This window comes from Cynocephalus volans, chromosome 15, assembly GCF_027409185.1.
Source record: "Cynocephalus volans isolate mCynVol1 chromosome 15, mCynVol1.pri, whole genome shotgun sequence".
Lineage (NCBI taxonomy): Eukaryota > Metazoa > Chordata > Mammalia > Dermoptera > Cynocephalidae > Cynocephalus > Cynocephalus volans.
This window is the reverse complement of record NC_084474.1, coordinates 28753459-28778800: the sequence shown is the minus strand read 5'-3', so window position 1 is coordinate 28778800 and position 25342 is coordinate 28753459. Positions and strand designations below refer to the sequence as shown.

Sequence of the window (25342 nt, the reverse complement as noted above, 5' to 3'; positions counted from 1 at the left end):
ATTGACTCTTTTCAATATATATTTCACTAGGTTTTTTGCCATATGTGAAACAAAGGTGTTGTATTTATTTTCTGTTACTCTTCAGTAATACTGTATAATATTCCTGAGAGGGTGTATTATATTTTTATACCCTCAGGAAGGAGAATTTCAGAAATGAAAGAGACCATGATAGTCCCGCAGTCTAACTCCGTCCGTTTTCAGATGAAGAAACCAAGGTCCAGAGAGGCTTAGCACGTTGCCTGAGGTCACGCAGCCCGTTAGCGACCTTAGGGGGAATAAACCCCTGGTATTTTGGCCTGCAGGCCATAGTATCATCACTTTTAAGCTCCCAGGCCCAAGGTGCTGAATGGAAGTAGGTCCTTCCAGGCTGGGATAGGCGTCTTGGGGAAACATCCTGCCTGTAGTCATTTCCTCTCTCTGCAGCCTTCCCTGGTTTTGAAGCCCAACGACAAGGGACAGAGGTCCGCGCAGGCTCTCTGCACAGCTCAGTTAGAGGCAGGGCAGTCAGGGATACGAAGGACAGGTTCCCTTTGAGCCACAGAAACAATCCCCTCCAAAGAGTGGGTGTAGGTCCCACAAGGTCGCTGCCTTCAGGAGGAAAGTGGTGTCACCAGTCCTAAACTTAAAGAGGTGCGGGTTGTGGGGAGGAGATAAGTCCGGACTCCAAATCTTTGAAGCTGCGCACACCTCCGTCTGTCACCACCAATGTCCAGGGTCGACTAGTGGCCGGGGGGAGGTGGGTGCGCGGTGAACCAGCGTCCTGCGCCCGCGCCCGCGCTCCTGTGCTGCGCGCCACCTCCCTCCGGTCCCCGCGTGACCCGGGCCCGCCCTCCTTCCCAGAGCCTGGGGTCTCACCCCACCCTGGGCTGGCTCAGGAATGAATCTCCCCGACTTTCTGTGGGACAGGGCTCCCCAGACAACGTGTCAGCTCTGAGAGTTCGCGGGTCACGGAGCAGAGGGCGGGTGGCTGGGACTTTACTCTCACTGTCGAGTGGGGCGGGCTGCGGGCGGCAGGAGCACCGACCCAGGGGACCCCACCTGGTCAGCCCTGCTCTACTTCCTCCCAGTTCATCTCAGGATTACATAAATACACACTTACTCTTTGAAATTGTGGAGTCATGCTGATCACGTTCGAAATAAGAAAAAAAAAAAAAAAATACATAAACAAAAAACTTACCCAGGCTTAAGGGCCATTGTAGGAATTGCTTTTATTTATTTTTATTTATTATTATTTTTATTTTTTCAGGGTATAATCACAATCTGTGGTAATGGGCATGCTGCCAGTATGGATCTGGCCATCACATCTTGGGCATGAGCGGTGGCAATCAGCTTTGTACGCCATGAATATTCATAAACAATAAAAAGAAAAAGAAAAAGAAAATAGATCATTAAACAATCTGATCTGTAGTTAGTGGGAAATTTGTAATCAATGTGAAACTTAAAAGAACTAGAGATTTTTGATTTCTGAAATTAAGTGTTCAAAGTTTTGAGAAAAAAGGAAATAAAGTACAATAAACAATGGAAAAAAAAAAAAAAAGACTACCTACACAGTTTTTGGAAAAAACTACTGGAGCCAAAGAAATCTCCAAGTAATCAAGTTATCTTCACATTTGAAGGCAACACAAGAACAATTAATGACACCAACAGCTGTGTAACCTTTCAAAATTATGAATAAAAATATGCATCAATTCCTGTTTTTCTGGTTCTTTGAGGTGAAATGTCAGGTTGTTTATTTGAAGTCTTTCTATTCTTTTTATGTACGCATTTATTGTAAAAAACTTCCTTCCTGGTACTGCTTTTGCAGTATCCCACAAAAAAGAAAACAAAAAGGAATAAAAGAATTGCTTTTAACTTCAGATCATCTGCTTATTCAAGAGCCAATAAGTATTTATGGGTATCTACTGGGTATCCAGGCTGCATCAGGCACTGCAGTTACCATGGTGAATAAGGCAGGTGTAGTTTCTTCCCTCCCGTGAAGATAGAGTGGTGTGCTAGGGCCTGCTGGTACTGGCTCTCCAAAGGCGATGGTGAAATCTTCAGGGATTTTGCCAGCCTGTTGTTGAACATAGCCAAACTGAAATCAGCTAAACTTAGACCACTGAAATAGCAAATGTCATAAACCAGTTCTTCCTCTAGAGCCTCTGTTACCCATTACAGCATACCATTGGAGGTAAGCGTCTGTCCCCTACAGCACCTTTCTGCCAAATAGGATGGAGTGAGTATATACAGCTACCAACTGGGTTGGAGGAGAAGGGAAGAGAGTGATGGCATTTGGCATTAGCGTGGCATAGCCATGGGTGGGTGTTACTTCCTCCTTCCCAGTGGTAATTCAATGTGGGAAAGATTACTCCCTAGGCCCCCTATGCTAGCCAGGTGGCCAGGCAGTGGTGGTGAGGCCCCACATGTGGCATAGCATCTCTCTTGAGCAGAAACATTTGAACTGTGGAGGTTTGATCAGTTCAAGTAAAACCCCCAACACACTTTCCCCAACTTTAGACGTAACCCTCCCACCCTCAGGATTTTGCCTGATCTACATACCTCCTATCCTCTTGGTAACTTCATATTTTCTTTATATTGACTTGCTTTATCCAGATAAATAAATATTATTTAAAATGAAAATTTAAAGACTATCATTAATAAAAATAATATTGTTTGTAATAAATAGAAAGTGATCATAAAAATAAATACAATGAAAACAAAACAATGCTATTAAGTTACAGCTCTGAGTGTGAGGTCTGCTCAAAGATTAAACATCAATAAGTGTGCAAGATATACTAGCACCATCTGGTAACGTTCCTCTTGGGAGCATCAGAATTGAAATCAAACCAGCCTTTTAAAAGAAATCACTTCATCAATGTGTGATTTGATGTTATTTAATATCTTCCCTGAGTACTACTTAAAATTATCTTGTTATCATCAGGGAGACAATGATGATGATGATGATGATAATGATTGTTGTTGGGGATCTCCTTTGCCAGTTCTGTTGCAACTCTACTTTGGTATTTTTCTATAAGTGATGCTTTGACTGGTTTTATTTCTACAGAACCTGAAGACAAACACAAATTCATCAGTGTGATAGTTATCTTCTAATGAGCACATGATTAATCCATCTAATTAATGAATAGACTACTTTAAAACATATCTTCATCCTATTACTGTTACAAGTGCAAGAATAACAACAAAAAATTGTATTTCCCCAGATATAAAAATAAAATTAAATTAAGCTTTTTTGGCTGACCGATTCATTTGTTCAGCAAATACATATTGAGCACCTGTTACAAGGAGCGGCACGTTGGAATGAGGATGAACTTCCCTGACGATAGCCTAGCCCAAGGCCCTGAAGTCATCATCCCACCCAGAGCATGGACACGTAGATGTCATCAGTTATCTGAAAGAGAGTGCTGAAGAGCAGATGGGAGGACTGAAGTTCATGACTGAGAGACTAGACTTCCAAAAGAGGAAGATAAGTAAAAAGTCCATTTTCTTCTTGTTTAATAACTGATAACGCAGAGGAAAAGCAAACTCTTTTAGTGACTCAGTGCATGGGCAGAGTTGATTCATCATCTACTCTCGGCAGCCCTGCCCTGCCTTCTCGTGCAGACCAGAGCTGGGGGTTAGGGGTAGCGGATGATCTGAGGACACAGCAGGCTTTGCCTCTTTCACAGCCAGAAAGAAGAAACTGGTAATGAGGATAGCAATGGACAGAGAGCCCAAGGCTGCTCCAGACCAGACCCAGTGTCCACTGGGACCCCAAGTAGCATCAATAAACAAATTGACTACAATAAAAACAATTTCACTGTTTTTTCCTTTTACCCAACTCAAGATCTCTTCAAGTATTTTCCTGACAGGTGGCCATCTGGTCACCTTCACATACCAGGTCTTAGAAAGATGCTCTCTCTCTCTCTCTCTCTCTCTCTCTGTCTCTCTCTCTCTCTATATATATATTTGTCCTTTTTTGTGACCATGCTCAGCCAGTGAGCGAACCGGCCATCCCTATATAGGATAGCTGCGCTCCCAGCGCCGCACTCTCCCGAGTGAGCCACGGGGTCGGCCCGGATTTTGGGGTTTTTTTGTGTGTGTATTTTAACCTTATACATGCTTCCTATCAACCCTTCCATAGCTGGCCTTTTAGGTTAGCATAAAATTTCTCCCTTTTAGTTTTATTAGTTGAATGATTATCAGTGTATGTTCTATTATTTCATTCTTTCCCTTCTCTCTATATACTTGCTCACTTCCCCCAATATTTTTAAAGTGAAATATCCTATCTAGATTGCTCCAGACCTTGGTTATCTTCCAATGGTTACAGTCCCACCTATTAATGTGTCCTTTAAAAGGCTCAGATGCAGCAATACAGGAGCTTTGTGGCCATTCCCTCAATTCATCTAGAGAGGAGAGTGAGCGGTGATGTGTTTCATCATTATGGAATATAGGATAAAGCTATTAAAAGAACTACAGTAAGCAAGAACATAATATCCAGGAAAGTTGATCATTTATTGGAGAGGAAGCCAAGACAGGAGGCAGTTGGCTGGGCCATCTCTGGACAAAAGTCAACGTTTTTCTTCTTCAGAACATTTAATTTTTCTATTGAACTTCTGTTCAGTTCAATAGTGGCAATTTAAATGCAGAATGTGTTGTTATTTTCACTTCGTTTGAAGATCTCAAAGTTGGCAATACACCTGTTACAGAATTGAATACCTGGTAAGTTATAAACTAAAAGCAATTTTATTCTTTCTTAAGTCTAACCCTGGAAACCACTCTGTGAATTTATTTTTCTCCTACGCACTTTTATTTTATTTACTTATTTATTTATTTTTCGGTTTTAAACAGAGTTGCATTTTAATCATCAAGCTAAAGACATAGCAAGAAAACATCGACATTATCACTTGAAAGTTGTCTCGGTCTACTGTGCACCATCTAATCAGACACCCTTAAATCAATTCCAGCAGAAAGTCAAGGATATTCATGGATCAACCGCCAAAGCACACCAAGGAAAGTGCAAACACTGGACAGTGAGAACAATGGCATTGCTGTGCTTTTTAGTGGCAGTAGAACATTCTATTTAAAATTTTGAGATAATAACACTGTACAGAACTGGGAACCGTTGTAAAATTTTTGTTTTGGTAACATGATACACTTTATAAACTTTATACTTGTGGCATACTGTAAGGTTTAAAGAATAAAATAAGCAAGAGAACTCCATAATACACTTGAAATAAGAAACGCTGCATTATAATTTTACAGGCACAAAGTTCCTTAAGTTTCAAGCAAGTTTGCTCAACTCTCATCAGTCATTAAGACTTCAAGTAGGCCAGCTTACAAACCAGCAGCACCCTACAAGTAACTCTTAATACATAGTGCTTAGAATAAACGTGTTTATACTTTCAACAGGCACATGGATATTATAAAGATGGTGTTGTATATCACTGCTCGGTGAAATTTCTTGCCTTCCTTTATGATTTCTGCAATCTTTTTTTCAGTAGACAACAGATTTTCTAAAAAGTCTGAATCCTCTAAGTACAGCTCATCTCCTGGTAAAAGCTAGACCATCCCATCTGCAGTTAATAACGTGATTGGCAGCCATCTTTCCACCCCTTCTAATGCACGATGCAAGGAAACTTTGTGCAAGTCAGAGAGAGAGAGGGGCAAAGAGTTCAAGTCTTCTTATTTCATAGAACGGTGCAGGTGCCAACCACATTTCTTTGGACATGAAACTTCAGTTGCCTCTGATGGAGATGACCACTGGGAGCCCAGCACTTCTGCCAAGTCGGGGTAGAGTGGCGGCTGCTGGCGCAGGCAGCACAGGAAGATGGTCGTGTCGCAGCGGCGGTCGCCGCTGTGCGAGAAAGCCTGGCGCTCCAGTCGTGCAGCGCCCGGGTGCTGGGCGTGCGGGCGAGGTGCGCGCACTGGCGCGGGCGTCGGCAGGGCGTCCCCGGGCCGCCGCAGCAGCGAGCTGGCCGCCTCGAAGCTCCTACGCACTTTTAGACAATAGAAAGTTCAGTATGAAAACTAAAGATTCTCACCTGATTTACTGTGTCTCCTCTCTTAGCCTGGCTTGCTTCGGTGTAGTGAGGAAGAGTCAGAATTTGCCCTTTTCTCGTTCCCCATGAATCCCTTCTTCCACGCTCAGTGTGCTGCCTCTGGCTCCCACGGGAAGGGAAAGGGGAAGGCTCACTTGAGCGGTGCAGCTCTCATCTAACACTGGCACCCCTTGGGTATGGCAGACATCCAAAGCTGACTCTCTCGGGGGATACTTTTGTGGGTTCCTGGGAGTTTTCTGCTGGGGACCTCCAGCTGCAGTTCCCTGGTGTTGCTGTTGTCTCCTCTGCGGACCACTTTGCCTCCCCATCCCTTACCCTTTATATTCGGTATTATAGCTCTAGCCTCTTTTTGGCTTAGGTTGCCTAGTCTCTGGCTGGAAGTACTCTTGGGAGGGCTCTTTACAAGATGGGGAGTGGTTAACTCCCTTCTGCGGGGTCTACATGGGGTCCATAGAAATATATACGCTTGCCCCACCATTGGTAGAGATGCTGCTTGCTGCTTACTCTGTGCTCTATGACTTTACAAGTATAATTTAAGACAGGGGTACTCAAAGGGGGACAGATAAATAGAAGGCAGGGACATTTTGATTGTCACAACTGGAATTGGAGGTATGCTTCTTGCACCTCATGAGTCTAATGCTAAATGTCATACAGTGTTCCAGACGGCCTCCCACAGTTATAAAGAATTATAACTGTCAATCGCCCTGAGGTTGACAAACACTGGATTGATTACACGTGCAATATCTAAGACTATCAAAGTCTGTCATACCCTACAAGAGTTAGAACTGAAGCAGAACAGAAACAGAAACTGCAAAGGGTCATCACTTAACTGTAGAATTTCCAGATGATCTGGCCTATTTATCTCCTGTCAGTGTGCATAGGCTATTTCACAGATCTGGTTATAAGATGATAAGATACTCTCAAAATGTGTTCTAGTTACCCACATCGATGTTCCTCCATGCCAGGTCAATTTCTCATTAAGGGACCTTTGCTAATTCTTAAACTACCTCCTTACTTTGCATTTCTGAAAGTCCACTCAGCATCACATCTGAAAATAAGATTAGTCAGCATCACATCTGAAAATAGGAAGATTAGTCAGAAATGTAAAATGAGCATTTCCTGGGTATTTGCTTTGAAGGCAAAGGGCTTAATCACTAATCGCAGTTGCATTCTGAAAAACATTATGGTAAGAAGTAGGGCACAAAGCCATGTGTAGGTAGTCAGTCTGCAATGCAGGGCCCCTTGCTATATTAATTGTTGTGAGGGTACAGGGGGCTGGCAGGCTCAGGCTCAGTAGTCATGTCACTCACACTTTAACTAGGGAGAATGACATTTCTTTCAGTTTAACTGAACTTAACAGGTTTTGTGGAATTAATCGTATTTTATAAACTGGGAGATGCAGAGAATTGTCCTATTTCTTTATTTTATAAATCTAGTCATTGTCAACTTCATGCTTATTCCAGGTGTTACTGGTAATCAACAGACAGTGAATGGCACCGGAGAATGGATTTGGCAACGTTGTCATCCAGTAGCAGTTGCACAATGTGATACACAAGGAAAACATGTTACTCTATAGTGGAAAAAGTCACAATGTGTGCAGCTGCAATCATAAGATCAGTTTTGGAAAAAAATATGTAAATAGAGCAATGAAGCATAAACATGATGAAGGAACTGGGCAGCGTTAAGCCCTGTGGAGGTTAGAGTAAACACAGCTTGTTTAAAAACAGAGATGGTCCTCGTAACTTTAGCTCTCGTGGGTTCAAACGGCTTATGTCTGATTCTAGCCTGTGGTAGAAAGGTTCCTTTACCTTGAATAAACAGGAAATTACAACCAAGGAATGCACTGAAAGACAGAGTAACCTGCTCTAGGTCAGACTGCACACTGCGGGTTACAGGGCTCCTTGAATTTGCAGATAAGCACTTCAGAGCTTTAAACAGTAAACAGCTAGATCTGTTTATCTCAGCATTGTGTACTTGGGAATTAAGACAAAGTGAAGGAAATAACTTACTGTTACAGTAAAGGTCCTGAGTGTAATGCTTATTATACAAAATTTCTTTCCTTAGAAACATGGGGACCTATGTTGTGGGGATGTTTAAAATAAAGTGGAGATGTTCCTTCTGCAGAAGAAAAGCTAAGTGTGGACCCTGTCCTTCCCAGTGCCTATGATTTGGTGCAGTAGTGTTGCATTAAGTCAGTCAATTTGAATTGAAGGTAAGAAGCTTCTCTAAGGCTCTCCATGCCTGGATTTTTTTTAGGAGATTCACTTTTTTTTGTCCCCATTGAAGAGTTTGTCTTTACCTAGACATCAAATGCTTGTCCTGAATCTCCATTCTGAGTCTTTTGAGGGGGAAGTTGTCTACCTCCTGATTACAGATTGTCTGGAAAGGTAAAAGCTAGAAGTGATCCCAAAGAGGTCCTGGGATTTGCTCAGGGCTGAGCAGATAGGAAGTGACCAGGACAGCACTGGCACCCTGGGCTTCACATTCTAGGTTCAGAGTTATATCCAATCCACCTGCCCAAAATGCCAGTGATCCCAGACATCTGTACAACCCCTCATCACCATCAGTCTCGGGTGTGCTCTCCCCTCAGTCTAATAATTGGAATCATTTGCATGTGTGAACCAAGCCTAAGAATATTTGACCTAAAGGGAGGAATGAAAGACAGTCCACATGTGAGCATTTTTCCGAAAGCCTTGCAGAGGTAGCCCAAGTTCCCCAGATGTATTCTTCACTGCAGGCTAATATCATTTTTAGTATTTTAGTACCTTGTACAAAGAAAATACATTGCTTGTCACAGAAGCACAAACTGCACAAGACCAACTACAGCACAACTTTTAAAACTCTACAGCTCATCCTATGTGCGCACTCAGCATTTCTGCTTCCTATCAGTGTAACTTCACACTGCTTTTTAACCTTTATGAAACTCTGCTATGGTTTCAATGATGGTGTCCCCTCTAAAATTCACGTTGAAACTAAATCCTAGTGCAACAATGTTAAGAGGTATGGCCTTTGGAATGTAATTAAGTCACGAGGTCTTTACCTCAGAAATGTGATTAACACCCTTATATAAGGGCTGGAGTTTGAAGGGAGCACCGTCTTGCTCTACCTCCTTCCATCATGTGCGGACACAGCAACAAGGTGCCATCTTGGATGCAGAGAGAAGCTCTCACCAGACACCAATGCTGGCACCTTGATCTTAGACCTCCCAGCCTCCAGAACTATAATAAATAAATTTCTGTTCTTTTTAGATTACCCAGTCTCGGGTAGTTTGTTATAGCAGCACAAATGGGCTAAGACAATGCAATTACCTCTTCTAGGAAAGGATGTTCAGAGTCCTTCCCTGTTGGGCATACAGATTACTGGGTTCCATCCTTAGAGATTCAGCAGTCGGGGGTGTGACCCAGGAACTTGTGTTTTTGGAAAGCTTCTCACATGTTTCTGATGCACAGCCAGGCATGCAACCACTAGTTACAATAATTCCAAGAAGATAAAACTAGTATTACTAGAAAATAAAAAATAAATTTGGCGTTAGTTAACACAAACAAGGCATCTGTCTAAGAGAATACTAATTTAATTGAAGAAAGGTTTAAATTTCTCATGGATAATTTTATAAGGCTGAAATTAAGAGAGGAAAAGGCAGCAAGCTTCTTTAGCTGCTGACAGAATTTTCCCAGCCAATTTGTGTAAAGTGGTTAGAACAGTGATCAGTATGTAGTAAATACTCAATAAATGTTAGCAATTATTTTTAGCATTGGGAATAAATGATATTGATTAATATAGAAAATATGTAAATTTTCTTTAATGTGGGGAGTAATCAGCTCTTTCAGTGAGAAAAATGTTTTTTAGAAACGATAAATATCAAAACATGTTAATATTTTAATACTAATATTAAAACTTCAGTATGTTAACTTCTTACATTTTCTCACAAAGAAGTTTTAGATAATCCTCTTCTTATTCTCACCTAACCTTTTCCTCTTTGAAACTGATATTTGTAATCCTTTTCTTACTTCTGGAAAACAGATACCAAAACTTATCTAGAAAAGGAATATGTTCTCTTTCAAAGAAATTGGAAAAGTAAAAAACCCTTAGATCATTTACTTTATGTTCGGGACACATGTTAGAAGAGGGTTTTGAGACTCATACCAATTAAACACATGTATTTATAATAAAATCCTGTAACTTTTCCTGCCTTGCACATTGTTTATGGTACACAATGTATCTGAAACATGCATGATATTTGAAGGTATGAAACCTTTGGTTTTGAGACCTTCCTTCCCCTAATTGACCGGTTCATTTGCATTTCATGATAGTTCTTGGTCTTTCTTCATAAGCTTTTGCACTTTGCAGGCATCAGCCCACTCTTCCCTGCTCTAGCTGAGACAGAGTGACACTTCTTAGCAGTTACAAAATGACTAGGTAACCTTGAGTAATATCAGTCCTGTGCTGGGCCATTAATGCAAGGCCACTTTGTGGACTGCTCAATTATTTTAACCCCTCCTTTTCTTCCAGGTTTCCCATAGCCAATGCACCAGACACTATTCAAACATGACTATAAGTCATGGTTGTTTGCCCACTGACCCATCTTACAACACCAATGAAACTGTGAGCTGTGAGGGCTCAGACCAAATTTAGACAGCACCTCTACTATTGATGAATCTTTATGGAAGCCTTATCTTGTATTTTTAACAGCAAAACTCAGGCTCTGTTTTACTGAAGCTGTTTATATATCTAATCAGAGTAGATCAGGAAATATGGCTGACAGCATAGAGCTGCCTGAGAAACATAATATTTGCTGGCCGCCAGCATTAAGAAAGCCTTTCAGTGTGCAGGCGTGATCAATGAAGTGTGCCTGAGGCTCTGTTTAGATTAAGGGAAATAACACATTGGTGGCCACATTCATCCTGAGCAAATCATTTTTCCTCATGTGGGCTGCAGTGAAAAGCTTTCCAATGTAACCGAAGACAGGATTAAACACGCCCAACTCTTCACATGCCCCTCCTGTGGTTGTGGGACTTAGGCTGGGAAGAACATGGTGTCCAGCTTGGCCAGGAGGAGGATGGCCCAGAAAGAAAGCCTGTACTGTGCTCTTCCCTGCCACTAACCAGCTGCATGGCCTTCAGCCAATCATTTTCTCTCTCTGAGCCTTTGTTTCATCTTTCGTAAAATGGGGATATATTAGTCAGGGTTCTCCAGAGAGATAGAACAAGTTGGATTAATTTACATATGTGTGTGTGTATATATGTATATATATTATCCAATAGGATAAATAAATATATATATATATTATCCAATAGGATAAAATATATATATATATATGTACACAGAGAGAGAGAGAGAGAGAGAGAGAGAGAGAGAGATTTATTTTAAGGAACTAGCTCATGCAGTTGTGGAGGCTGGCAAGTCTGAGATCTGCAGGGCAGGCCTGCAGGGTGGAGACCCAGGGAAGAACTGAAGTTGTGGCTCAAGTCCAAAGGCAGTCTGGAGACAGAATTTCCTTTTCCTTGGGGAACCTCAATCTTTTTCTCTTGAGGCCTTCAACTGATTGGACAAGGCTCACCACAGTATGGCGAGTAATCTGCTTTACTCAAAGTCTACTGATTTAAATGCTGATCACATCTAAAACATACCCTCACAGCGATATCCAAACTGGTGTTTCACCAAAAACTGGGTCACCTGGCTCTTATGGCCTAACCAAGTTGACACATAAACTAACCATCACAGAGGATCATAATAATACTTCACTCAAAGAGGTTTGGGCAAAATTAAGTGCTAATAACTGTAAAACACTTTGCACAGCACATGGTACCAAATGAAGATCAATAACCAACCCTGTGTCCTGAGATTTTAGGAGGATCTGACTATGGATTTAAGATTAAATTTTAGAATATTGGAAACCATGAGTTGCCACTGGGTATAAGTCAGTGTCACCATCTGACAGTGTCCGCTTCAGGTTCCCTCTTGATCACATCGTGATAAGCCTCCACTAATAAGCTTCATGCAGCCCCGGAAATTGAGGGGCTATGCATTTGTAGCAGAGACTTTCTAAAGGCTTTCCTTCTGTTCTTGAAAAACAATGAAGAACCTTTGTGGGTACAAATTTTCATGCTTGTTTTCATAAAATGTGACCCCAGCCATTTGGAGCATGGAGGAGTAAGTTAAGGGCTGATTTAATGTTGTCTCATGAAGTGCTTGCCCCAAATCTGAAAGAGGGAGCTTTAGAATGTGGCTCCCATGTATGTCTTTCTCTCCATGGTATGAAATATGGCCTCAAAGAAAACTCCGCTGTTTCCATTTCAAGGTCCTTTTGTGAGGGGAGAAACTGTGCAGTCACTAGTGGAATGCTACCTTTCCAAGATTTATTAGGAGTTTTGAAGGGCTCGGTAAACTAGGAAGGTAGCTTTTGTATCCTACAGCACTCAAGACTGATTTAATTTCATGTCAATTCTGGAACTGCAACCACAATATGAGCTGCAACTTTATAAATTGCTCCTTAGAGCAGCTGACCTTGCAGGTGAGGGAGTCAAAAATGGTGGAAAAGTAGAAGCTGGAAGATTGAGAATTGGTACACCCAGCATCTACATTTCACCAAAGCACATGAGTTCTCATCTGTCCCCAATTTCACCCAGGAGGTCCCTTCTTTCCCTTGTGTTTGTCTCCCGCCTGAAACATCCACTGTTTCTTCCCAGAAGGGTGTCAGATGAGGTGGTGAGAGAGAAACTGCATTATGCTACCATAATACGCAGGCTATTTTTGGTTTTCAAAGATTATTTTATCAAAATTCTGCCCATGAGAAACTAAGAATAAACTAAGTAAAACATAATTTGTGTCTCCTCTCACAATAGAATTCCTGATGGAAATGTTAAAACAAACTGATGTCACTAAGAAAACAAAGTTAATACTCAGAAGCACTGAATTTTTACAGGAGCCAGAAAATGTGATTTGGTTTCATAGCATTGATTAAATCATGCCTGAAAATGAGCAAGCAACAGACAATGTTATTGGAAGGAAACCAGAGACTGAGCATTAGGATAAATCTCCTAACAGCCTATTAGTTTCATTGCGATGGAGTGTTGTCTATGGGGGTGGTGGAAGCCTGTTTCCTTTAGTCATTTGAAATTATACTAGACCAAGCATTGTGGGCAATGTGAGGACAACCTCACCTTGGTGACAGGATGGTCATGGTAGTTCGAGAGGTATTTCCATGCTTCAGATTGCATATCTGTAGTTAATTCTAAAAAAGCTAAAAGAAATGCAACCTAAAAATAAAGTTTAAAAAGTAAAATTATAAAATATGTTAGTATAGGTTACCAGTTGCAATTTTCAGACTTAATGTAGATCCTCTTGTACCATTTCTTGCATTTATTATAATTCACCAACTAATACCAATCCATAGTCACATGGTCTCAATATTTTGTAAAGAAATATTTGTTTTTGCTAATCACATTTCAGATATTTAAACTGATGCTAGGGTATATAATACTGTATGCTTATATTTTCACTAGTATTGGTTTCCAAATGGCACTACGGTGGGTGTTTTAAAAATTAGAGATGATGGAGAAGATAGAATCATAATGCTACATACTTACAAATCTCAAGACTAACCAATATCTTCCACCCTTGTGAAGAGAGCTGTATCTAATTGCCAATTTAAGCTCACATACTCCCCCACCCCCACATTTCCCTAGGAGGCTGGGGAAAGTTAATCTGGCCCAATTTACACTACTCATATGATGTGTGCTCATTTCTCTTCCCTGTAATAAGGGAATTATCCTCGTATGTCACCTCTCATCTGAAGTCAAACAGAAAAGCCACAATAAATGCATTTCTTGTTCCAAACATCAGAACAGAAATGTGGGTTTCAATCTGGATCCAGTGTCATGGTCTGATGTGCATTCCAACACCCTCTCAGTATCACAAATTACACCTGAATCAGGAGAAACTTCATCTCAGGCATTTGAACAAACTTCTCACACCCAGGCTTTACACGTGCTTCAAGATTAAGAGTGAAAATAACTGTAGAGCATAGTTAACTGCTGAAGGGATACTGTGTAAAATAGTGAGAGGAGGGAGGCATTAAAAATATGTATTTATCTAGTTCCAAAACTTTACCATCAGTCTGGGTTGCACAAGACTGTGAATGTATTAAATGCAACTGAATTTTTCACTTTAAAATGGCTACTTTTATGGTATGTGAATTTCACTTCAATTATTATTTTTTAATGTACTTATCCACAGAGTAGCCATTTAATAATTTAAGTGTTCAGATATATCCCTCCCTCCTTCCATTCTTCCTTCCTCTTTTGGTGACTATTTTAAGCTTCCCAGTATTGATCACATTGACCACGCCTGACCCTGGTCCAATGTGAGGTAGGCGAGGCATTCTGTCTTCTCTTCTGCTCCATCAGGGTCCCCAAACACCCCCAGTGTCCCTTTGCTACTATGTACCTTCAGTCCCAGAGAAATGCACCCAATAAAAATATTTAGAGATAATAGATTGATATTTTACTCGCAAATGTTGGAGTTTGGTTCAGCCATTTACCAAACATGCGTTAAGCACCTACTGTATGCCAGGTACACTGTGTGCCAGGCACAGTGATGCATATGTGACCCTGCCAGTGACCCAGACAGGTGAGAGATCACCCCTACTCTCAGAGAGCTTGGTCTAGTTGGAGAGGGAGGTGAGTGGTTAAAAAACAGTTACACTACAATATCGCACATGCTGTAAGAGATGTGTTGTTGGAGCACAGAAGAGAGACAGGAAAGCCTTCACAGAGGTGGTGGCATTTGAGATGAATGTTGATTGGTGAGTAGGTTTTTTTCTAGCCTAAGCAGAAGAAACGTACAAGCAGGAAGAGAAAGACACAGAGTTGTGAAAAGGCCAGAAATGTCTGGGAAAGGTGAGGATTCAGCGTGAAGCAGAAGAGATGTGATAGCAGTGGTTGGGAATGCTTAGGAGCAGCCTCTTCTGAGGATATAGCAGTGGAAAAGAAGGGCAGAGTTTGGGAGGAATTTGGGATCAGCTGGGTGTGGGAGCTGGTGAGTGAGAGGGGCTGAGGATTACATACATTTCTAGCTACTGTGGCAGGGTGAGTGGTCACACTGTTGGACTAAGTAATTGCTTAAAGTACAGGGTAATGGGAAAGATGTAGAATGGCAGAGACCAGATGCTGTGGCTACTGAATGGGAGAGAGATTGGGGGCAAGAAATTTCTCCCGATGCTCTTGAAAACTTCCTTCCAAATAAATGACAACTGTGCCCACTCAGGAAGCCACTCCAACACTATGGAAAAGAAGAATTTATGTCAAAATCCACAGATGAGTTCATTTTCAAAGATAATTTTAATAATAATTTCACACTGTTTTCCACATTTGACTATATAATTTGCATTTAAATTCCAAAATTAGCTTCAATCTTTGACTCAAAGAAAGTTCATCCTCAATCCAAATTTAACATATGCAATTTCATTTTTAGTCTGATGGAAAATTTTTTTATTTGACAAGGACCTGAGGGGAAAAATAATACAGAGTATTCTTCTTAAAAGTTTTTGTAAGAGGTACTACAATTTTTTTTCTGGAACGCTTTCCTTTATCAGATCTAATGGATCAAATATGCAATAAATTATTTCTTTCAATGTGAAATTCCATCTGGATCAAGTTGCATTCATTCCTATGTAAGCAGGCATCTACCTGCAAAAACACAGCCAGTTCCACAGCCGGCACTTGATATATGGTCAGGTCATGAACGTTACAAGACAAGGCAAATTTCATATAAAGCGACTTTCACTTGGCTTTTCTTTTTTGCTATATCTTAACATTTCTATTGTAGGCATCTCATTTTAAAAATGAAGAGAAAAGTAACAGTACTACATAGAACCATAAATGAACCAAAACTAACCTCAGTGAGTGTTGAGATGAACTAATTTAAGTTAAATGCATTTATTTGTCTGAACTATGCTACAGATAATCCCATCTAAGGGCAATATAAAATTTAGGAAAGAATTTTTAGTTGGAAAAATAACCAAATAAAAACATTTTACTTTAATAGACTTTCTAATATTTACTCATCCTTGCATTCCTATGATAATCAATAATTGGTCCTGATATATTTTCCTAGCACATGGGTGTATTCAATATGCAAGCGTTTTATCCAGAATTTCTTCTATATTCAAAAGTAAGATTTCCATTATCATCTTTTTCATTGACTCATGAATTACTTAGGAGTGATGTTACTGGTCAAAAATTATTTGAAGGCTATCTTTTGATTAATTGTGACTAATTTAATTGCACTCTACTCTATACAGTCTGTCTCCACGTACAAAAATTGTTTGATATTTGTTGAGATTTACTTTGTGTTCTACTTTGTGAAGTATTTTTGTAAATGTTACATTTGTCCCAACATGATATTCTACTAATAGAGAGCTGTATGGATATGTGCATGTTTACACAAGTGAATAAAAACATATACACTTTTTTTTATGAGATCTCAAACCAGTGGACATTATTTGTTATCTCCAAGCTCTGTAATAACAATTGTTGAAGAACAAATTCCAGAAGTATACTACTTTTATCGAGATGCTCAGGTCCTGCTGCCAAGAGTGTATGCATTAAGAAAGTGCCACAATTAAAATAAAACATAATTACCCGAGAGAGAAAAATGGCTGTCACAAGAACTGTGTCAAACACTGCCCAGAAACCTAAGATTTGGTGTAGTTCTGTTGGAATCTACTGTCAGATTCTAGAGATTTTCAACATTTCTATTTTATTACTCTGTTTTTATTGTTTATAACAGAGTACCTGAAATGGGGTAATTTATAAAGAGATGAAATTTATTTCTTAAAATTTTGGAGGCTGGGAAATCCAAAGTCCAGGAAACACAGCTGGTGAGGGTCTTGTTCTTGGTGGTGGCTCTGTACAACAATGCATGTATCACACGGTGAGAATGGGCTGAGCATGAGAGAGCTCACCTGCTCACTTGCTCTCCTTATAAAGCCATCAGAACCACACTCATTGCTCCAGGGATGGATCAATCCATTCACAAGGGCACAGTCTTCACAATCTAATCACCTTTTAAAGGCTCCATCTTTCCATTACCATAACAGGATTTCCCACCCTCTTAATACAATGGGAGTCAAGTTTCCAAAACACAAACTTTTGGGGGACACATTTGACCCACAGCACTAATTTTTTCTTATTCAAAAAAACCATATAACAAACACATTAAATATAATTCTGTTATTTAAATTCCGTTAGTCAAGAAACAGCTGCATACTATCTTCTGAATAATAATGCCATAAAAAATTCCATTGTTAAACCATCTAAGTAGCATTTTATCAGTAAACAATTTTCTTATTTTCTTTAGAAAATTAGCCTTTTGTTTAGAAAATTCCTTTGAATGGATGAACATTAGAAGTCAGTCAAATTCAAATCTAAGCTAATACTAAGGAAGAAATACAAATCACCAGCAAAGTGATATTTTTAATCCACCAGAAAGTCAAAACTAACAAAAATCAGTGATATTCAGTGTATGCCGGTGTGTCAAGAAACAAGTGTGCTTCCATCCTGTTGGTGAGCGTGGACAGTGTAAAATCTTTGATAAAGGACATTTGCTTGTTTTTGGCTGTTCAGCATCCATGCTGCCCTTTTTATTATCTGTATTCCAATACAACTTTGGGGAGTATACACCATTGCCTGTAGTCTTGGCAGCCACACCTGGACAGCCATGTGGTGTAGTGGTTTAGCACATGGACTTTGACGTCAGCCCATCCTGAGTTTGGCTTTGCAATTTACTCTATCATCTTAGTAAAGCTGTATAATGTCCCTGAAAATCTGTTTTCCAGTTATTGGTATTTGCATGTAAGTCCTTGTCATATTTGTTCCAATAGGATAGCTACCTGAGGTCAGCTTTGAGTTGAAATCAAGGAGAAGGGAAGAGAAGAAGTGGGTCCAGGTGTGGAAAGCAGAAGAGAACTGATGTTTCCTGAGTCCCTACCATGTGCAGGTACTCCCAGGTATTTCATGTACCTTATCTCATTGTAATCTGCATAACTGCTTCATGACGTAGTAGGCTCATTTTATAGATGAAGAAACAGTCATTCCCAATGTCATACAATATTTAAGTAGCAGAATCCAGGTCTGTCTGAAACCAGAGTCAATACTTTTAACCACTGCTTATCACTTCTCCTTAGAAATGAAGAAACGGTGAAGGGGAGTTTTGGGGGGAACAGCTGTAAACACTGGATAGCAGAGGGAATGGGGAATGCCAGCAGGGAAGGCTGAAGCCCAGTTGGTCTTGATAGTTCAATAATGGCCCAGCCACATTGTCCATCACACAACCAAAATTCCAGACACAAGATCAGCAGTGCCCACCAACAGTGGTTTTAGAATGATTTTTACATACCCGAGTATAAATAAAATTGGTATTAAAAAAAAATCCTTTAAAAAAGTAATGGGATTACCTACAGTGTTCTGCTATCTTTCTAAGAAAGAATCAGAGGGATATGTCAGTAAGACTCATTAGTGAAGAAAGTTCACAGACAACCTCAGAATACCCCAATGTCATAAAGGGGGTGGATAAACCACTTACATCCTTAGTATGAAGACTAAAGGAAGGGTTGGCCTGTGGCTCACTTGGGACAGTGTGGTGCTGATAACACCAAGGCCATGTGTTTGGATCCCTATATAGGGATGGCTGTTTAGCTCACTTGGGAGAGCACCGTGCTGACAACACCAAAGCAAGGGTTAAGATCCCCTTATGGTCATCTTAAAAAAAAAGACTAAAGGAAAAATCTAACAAGACAACGACAGATACAACAACTGTATAAGATATAGGCAATATTAAAAGATGTAACTTGAAACAACAAAATGTCAAATACCATGTGGTGGGAGAGGAATGACACCAAAGTGTTGAGTTGGCTTTGGTTCTTCCTTTTTTTCTTATATAACAAAGTTAAGTTGTTATTAGTCTACAATAATCTGTTATAACTATAAGCCTCATAGCAACCATAACACAAAAACTTATAAGAGATATATTAAAAATAAATAGTGAGAAATCAAAATACACTGGTGGAGAAGACCACCACAAGGGAAGAAAGCAAAATCAGAAAAAAAGAAAAAATTAAGAAAACAACCAAAAGAGTAACAAAATGGCAGTAACAAGTAACTATATACCAATAATAACTCTGAATGTAAATGGATTAAATGCCCAATTAAAAGACACAGAGTGGCTCAATGGATTATAAAACAAGAACCAACAACATGCTTCCTACAAGAAACTCACTTCACCTATAAAGACACACACTGACTGAAAGTGAAGGGATGGAAAGATATGTCATGCAAATGGAAACCTAAAAAGAGCAGGAGTATCTATACTTATATCAGATAAAATCGACTTCAAGACAAGGAAGGTAAAAAAAAAAGATAGGCAAGGTCATTACATAATGATAAAGAGATCAATTACATGATTCTATACCTTGAAAACCCTAAAGACTCCACAAAAAATTACTAAACCTAGTAAATGAATTCAGTATAGTGGCAGGATACGAAATTGGCACACAATAACCAATAGCCTTCCTATATGCCAATAATAAAATAACTAAAGAAGAAATCAAGAAAGCAATTCAATTCATAATAGCTACCAAAAAAAAAAAAAAAGAAAGAGAAAGAAAGAAACAAAGAAAGAAACAAAGAAAGAAACAAAGAAAGAAACAAAGAAAGAAACAAAGAAAGAAAGAAAGAAACACCTAGGAGTAAATTTAACTAAGGAGGTTAAAGAGCTCTACAATGAAAATTGTAAAACACTGGTGAAAAAAATTGGAGAACACAAATAAATGGAAAGATATCCTATGCTCATGGGTTGGAAGAATTAACATCATCAAAATGTCCATATTACTGAAAGCAATCTACAGATTCAACACAATCCCTATCAAAATACCAATGTCACTCTTCATAAAAATAGAAAAAAGTTCTTAAAATTTATATAGAGCCACAAAAGACCCCATATTGCTGAGCAATCTTAAATAAATAAAAAAAAAGTTTGAGGCATCACACTTCTTGACTTCAAAATATACTAGAAAGCTATAGTAACCCAAACAGCATGGTATTGGCATAAAAATAGACAAATAGAGCAATGGAACAGAATAGAGAGCCGAGAAACAAACCTACACACTTACAGCCAACTGATTTTCAGCAAAGGTGCCAAAAATACACAATAGGGAAAGGACAGCCTCTGCAATAAATGTTGCTGGTGGTGCTGGGAAAACTAGATACCCACACGCAGGAGATTGAAACTAGACCCTTATCTCTTACCATACACAAAAATCAACTCAAAATGGATTACAGACCTAAGCTGAAGACCTAAAACTACGAAACTACTAGAAGAAAACACAGGGGAAATGCTTCATGAAATGGGAGTGGGCAGTGCTTTTTTGAATGAGACAACAAAAGCACAGGCCACTAAAGCAAACATACACAAATGGGACTACATCAAAGTAAAAAGATTCTGCATAGCAAGGGACACTGTCAACAAAGTAAAGAGATGACCTACAGAATGGGAGAAAGTGTTTGCAAACTACACATCAGGCAAGGGGCTGATATCCAGAATAGATAAGGAACTCAAACAACTCAACAGCAAACACACAAATAACCCCATTTAAAAATGGGCAAAGGACCTGAATAGACATTTCTCAAAGAAGATATACAAATGGCCAACAAGCACATTAAAAAAATGCTCAAAATCATTAATCATCGGGGAAATACAAATTAAAACCACAATGAGAGATTATCTCACCCCAGTTAGAATGGCTATTACCAACAAGACAGAAAACAACAAATGCTGGCAAGATGAAGAGAAAAGGAAACCCTACTACATTGCTGGTGTGAATGTAAATTGGTACAGCCATTGTGGAAAACAATTTGGAGGTTCCTCAGAGAACTAAAAATAGATCTACCTTACTACCCAGCTATCCCACTACTGGGAATATATCCAAAGGAAGTGAAATCAATATATCAAAAAGACACCCACACTCTCATGTTTATCACAATGCTATTCATAATAGCCAAGAGATGGAATCAACCTAAATGCCCATCAATGGATGAATGGGTAAAGAACTGTGGTATATATACGCAAAGGAATACTATTCCAGTATAAAAAGAAATAATATCCTGTCATTTTCAGCAACCCAGATGGAAATGGAAACCATCATGTTAAGTGAAGTAAGCCAGGCACAGAAAGACAAATACCACATGGTCTCACTCATATGTGGAATCTAGAATAATGGTTACCAGAGGTTGGGAGGGGATTGGGGGTGAGGAAGGAGAAGCAGCGGTGGACTAACAGGTACAAAACTAGGCAATCTACCCTAATTGCAACATTGTGCAGGATATGCATGTATTGAACAAAACACTGTGCCCTACAAAAATAAATATAAACAAAATTGAAAAAAAATGTTTAAAAAAATGAACTTTAATCTCAGAAGGAATGGCCAGCCATTAGAGAATGTTATTAGTCTCCAAAGAGTTTTTAGACTCTTACTCACATAAAAAATATTTGAAATCAGACTTGGAATGATTTTCTATACTTGAAACAGATGAAATAGTAATGACTCACGATATGAATTTATGTAACACTTGGAGTCTCCTAAAGCAGTTTTCTGTTTGAGAACAAGAATGAATATCTAAGGGGTGACACTAGGGCTTCAATCATTATTGAGTCAATATCATGCATTCTCACAAGAAAAGGACATATCTTTAATGCCTTCACCTTATATTCACCAAGAAAAATACTAGATTTGTTTATTGGAAGATGTATAAAAACTCCACAAGTCCTAAAATATTCCCCATTTTATAAAGTTCTTCCATCCTTGTTGTCACCTTGACACTCCAGTTTTGCTGCCACCAGTTGCTGGTAAGGTGTGAACTAGGTAATACAAACAAGGACCTGAGTAGCAATTTGGAAATACATAACTTGGAAGATTCAGCTACAATTACATAATTAATAAGTGTGGCTACCTATAATCTATAAATAAAAGAAACAAATCTTTATAACAAAAAAGAAAATTCAGTAACTATTTAAAAAGACTCATCCACTGGAAAAAAATGTGTAAAATTCATAATACAACTGCTGTGTTATCTCTATAACAAAATACCATTGACTGGGTGGCTTAAACAGCCTTATTTCTCACCTTTCTGGAGGTTGGGAAGTATAAGATCAAGATGCTGGTCAACTCTGTTCCTGGTGGGGGTCCTTTCCTGGTTTGCAGACAGCCACTTCATTGCTGTGTTCTCACACGAAACAGAGAGAGAGGTGTGTGTGAAGTGGGGAGAGAGGTATATATAGAGAGAGTGTTCTGGTCTCTCTTCTCTTCCTCTTCTTTTAAGGACACTAATTCCCATCATGGAGGCTCCATCCTCACAACCTCATCTAAACCTACTTACCTCCCAAAGGCCCCATCTCCTAATATCATCACATTGGGGTTTAGGGCTTCAACTTATGAATTTGGGGAAACAACATTCAGTCCCACAACACCTACCAGCTATTAACTCCAGAGGTTTTATTCCTCAGAAAACTAACCTGACCAGATTCTGATTTCAACCAACTCTCTGAATATTGGTTGTTGAACAAACATTTAAAGTTCTCACTAGTACTAAACTCTTTCTTAGTTTCTGCTCCCTGATCTAATTTATGAGTTACTCCTTCTCAAGACTGTCCACTTTTGTTTAAAGTGGTCTCTTAATGGAAAAAACTATTCAGACATTTATATGGAACAATAAAAGACCACGAATAGCCAAAGCAATGCTCAGCAAAAAAAATAAAGCTGGAGGCATAACACTACCTGACTTTAAGCTATACTACAAAGCTATAATAACCAAAACAGTATGGTACTGGCATAAAAACAGACACACTGACCAATGGAATAGAATAGAGAATCCAGAAATCAACCCACACACTTACTGCCATCTGATCTTTGACAAAGGCACCAAGCCTATTCACTGGGGAAGGGACTGCCTCTTCAGCAAGTGGTGCTGGGATAACTGGATATCCATATGCAGGAGAATGAAACTAGATCCATACCTCTCACCGTATGCTAAAATCAACTCAAAATGGATTAAGGATTTAAATATACACCCTGAGACAATAAAACTTCTTAAAGAAAACATAGGAGAAACACTTCAGGAAATAGGACTGGGCACAGACTTCATGAATACGACCCCAAAAGCACGGGCAACCAAAGGAAAAATAAACAAATGGGATTATATCAAACTAAAAAGCTTCTGCACAGCAAAAGAAACAATTAAAAGAGTTAAAAGACAACCAACAGAGTGGGAGAAAATATTTGCAAAATATACATCTGACAAAGGATTAATATCCAGAATATATAAGGAACTCAAACAACTTTACAAGAAGAAAACAAGCAACCCAATTAAAAAATGGGCAAAAGAGCTAAGTAGGCATTTCTCTAAGGAAGATATCCAAATGGCCAACAGACATATGAAAAAATGCTCAACATCACTCAGCATCCGGGAAATGCAAATCAAAACCACATTGAGATACCATCTAACCCCAGTTAGGATGGCTAAAATCCAAAAGACAATGAACGATAAATGCTGGCGAGGCTGCGGAGAAAAAGGAACTCTCATACATTGTTGGTGGGACTGCAAAATGGTGCAGCCTCTATGGAAAATGGTATGGAGGTTCCTTAAACAATTGCAAATAGATCTACCATACGACCCAGCCATCCCACTGCTGGGAATATACCCAGAGGAATGGAAATCATCAAGTCGAAGGTATACCTGTTCCCCAATGTTCATCGCAGCACTCTTTACAATAGCCAAGAGTTGGAACCAGCCCAAATGCCCATCATCAGATGAGTGGATACGGAAAATGTGGTACATCTACACAATGGAATACTACTCAGCTATAAAAACGAATGAAATACTGCCATTTGCAACAACATGGATGGACCTTGAGAGAATTATATTAAGTGAAACAAGTCAGGCACAGAAAGAGAAATACCACATGTTCTCACTTATTGGAGGGAGCTAAAAATTAATATATAAATTCACACACACACACACAAACCGGGGGGGGGGGAAGAAGATATAACAACCACAATTATTTGAAGTTGATACAACAAGCAAACAGAAAGGACATTGTTGGGGGGGAGGGGGGGAGGGAGAAGGGAGGGAGGTTTTGGTGATGGGGAGCAATCATCAGCTACAATGTATATCGACAAAATAAAATTTAAAAAATAAATAAATAAATAAATAAATAAAAAGAAAAAAAATAAATAAATAAAATGCAGAGATATCAGAATGGATTAAAAAAAAATAATAAAATAAAATAAAGTGGTCTCTTCACCCACAAGAGCTGTCATTTTCCCCATGCATCTGCCACCTCTAGCATGCAAAATTGAGAAACATTCTCTTTTGACAAATGGAAGCCTGTTAATAGACTATACTCATACTGCCTTTATTTATATGGATGTTACACAAAACATCTTTCGAAACAAATTACAATCTATTTAACTAAACTTGCATTTCTCAGTAGCTGACTATCAGAGTGAGCCTGCCTTCTTAAGGTTTCAAATGCTGTCCATGAGGAGTCATCTCTCCTTTCTTGATGAGGAAGTGCTCCTGATTGACCCAACATCTTGCCATCACCCACTGTGTTGTGGAAGAGGCCATGGAAACGGTGACAGACCCAGGGGTGGTAAGGTGCACAGTCAACTTTTCCAGCTCAAAAGCCTTTCAGATAATGCTTAGCTAACATAGTCTATGTGTCGATGCAAAATAGGAGGACTGAGAAAGCATATATATAGGGATAGCCTAAAGGAGATTCAGTCCTGATCTCTTTAGTAAATTTGAATTTTTTCACTCTTTCTCATACATTATCAGTCTTATACTCTTTAAGGACACATCTGTTTTTCACGCAAAGCTTCAATTCAAATGTACAAAAAGACATTTGTATATACAAATGAGATAAGGGCAACCAAATCTCCAGTATCCACATGTACACAGGTGTCAGTGTTTTAATGGAGAGTTATTGAAAAGCACACTTAATATGTCACATTTCATAAAACTTTCCCCCATCCAAAGACATAAAAACTTGGCTGGATTTATTTGTAAAACTGAAATTACTCTCAGAGAGGTTTATCTCACTTTCTCATGGCAACCAAAACAAATTTGGAATTTAAAGCATAAGAAACAGATATCTTTTTTAAAAAATATCATATTAGTGCCAAATGAAACATCAGAAACTGGGACATTCTCATAAGCATCAGTTGTGCATAAGTTGCCTTCAAATTCTGT

General features: G+C 39.3%; 1 pseudogene; it reads left to right on the top strand.

Moving 5' to 3' along the window:
* Window positions 1-6479: 6479 nt before the first annotated feature.
* The window catches only part of LOC134363653 (large ribosomal subunit protein eL15-like), a 120596-nt pseudogene continuing 101733 nt past the window's right edge, over window positions 6480-25342 (top strand).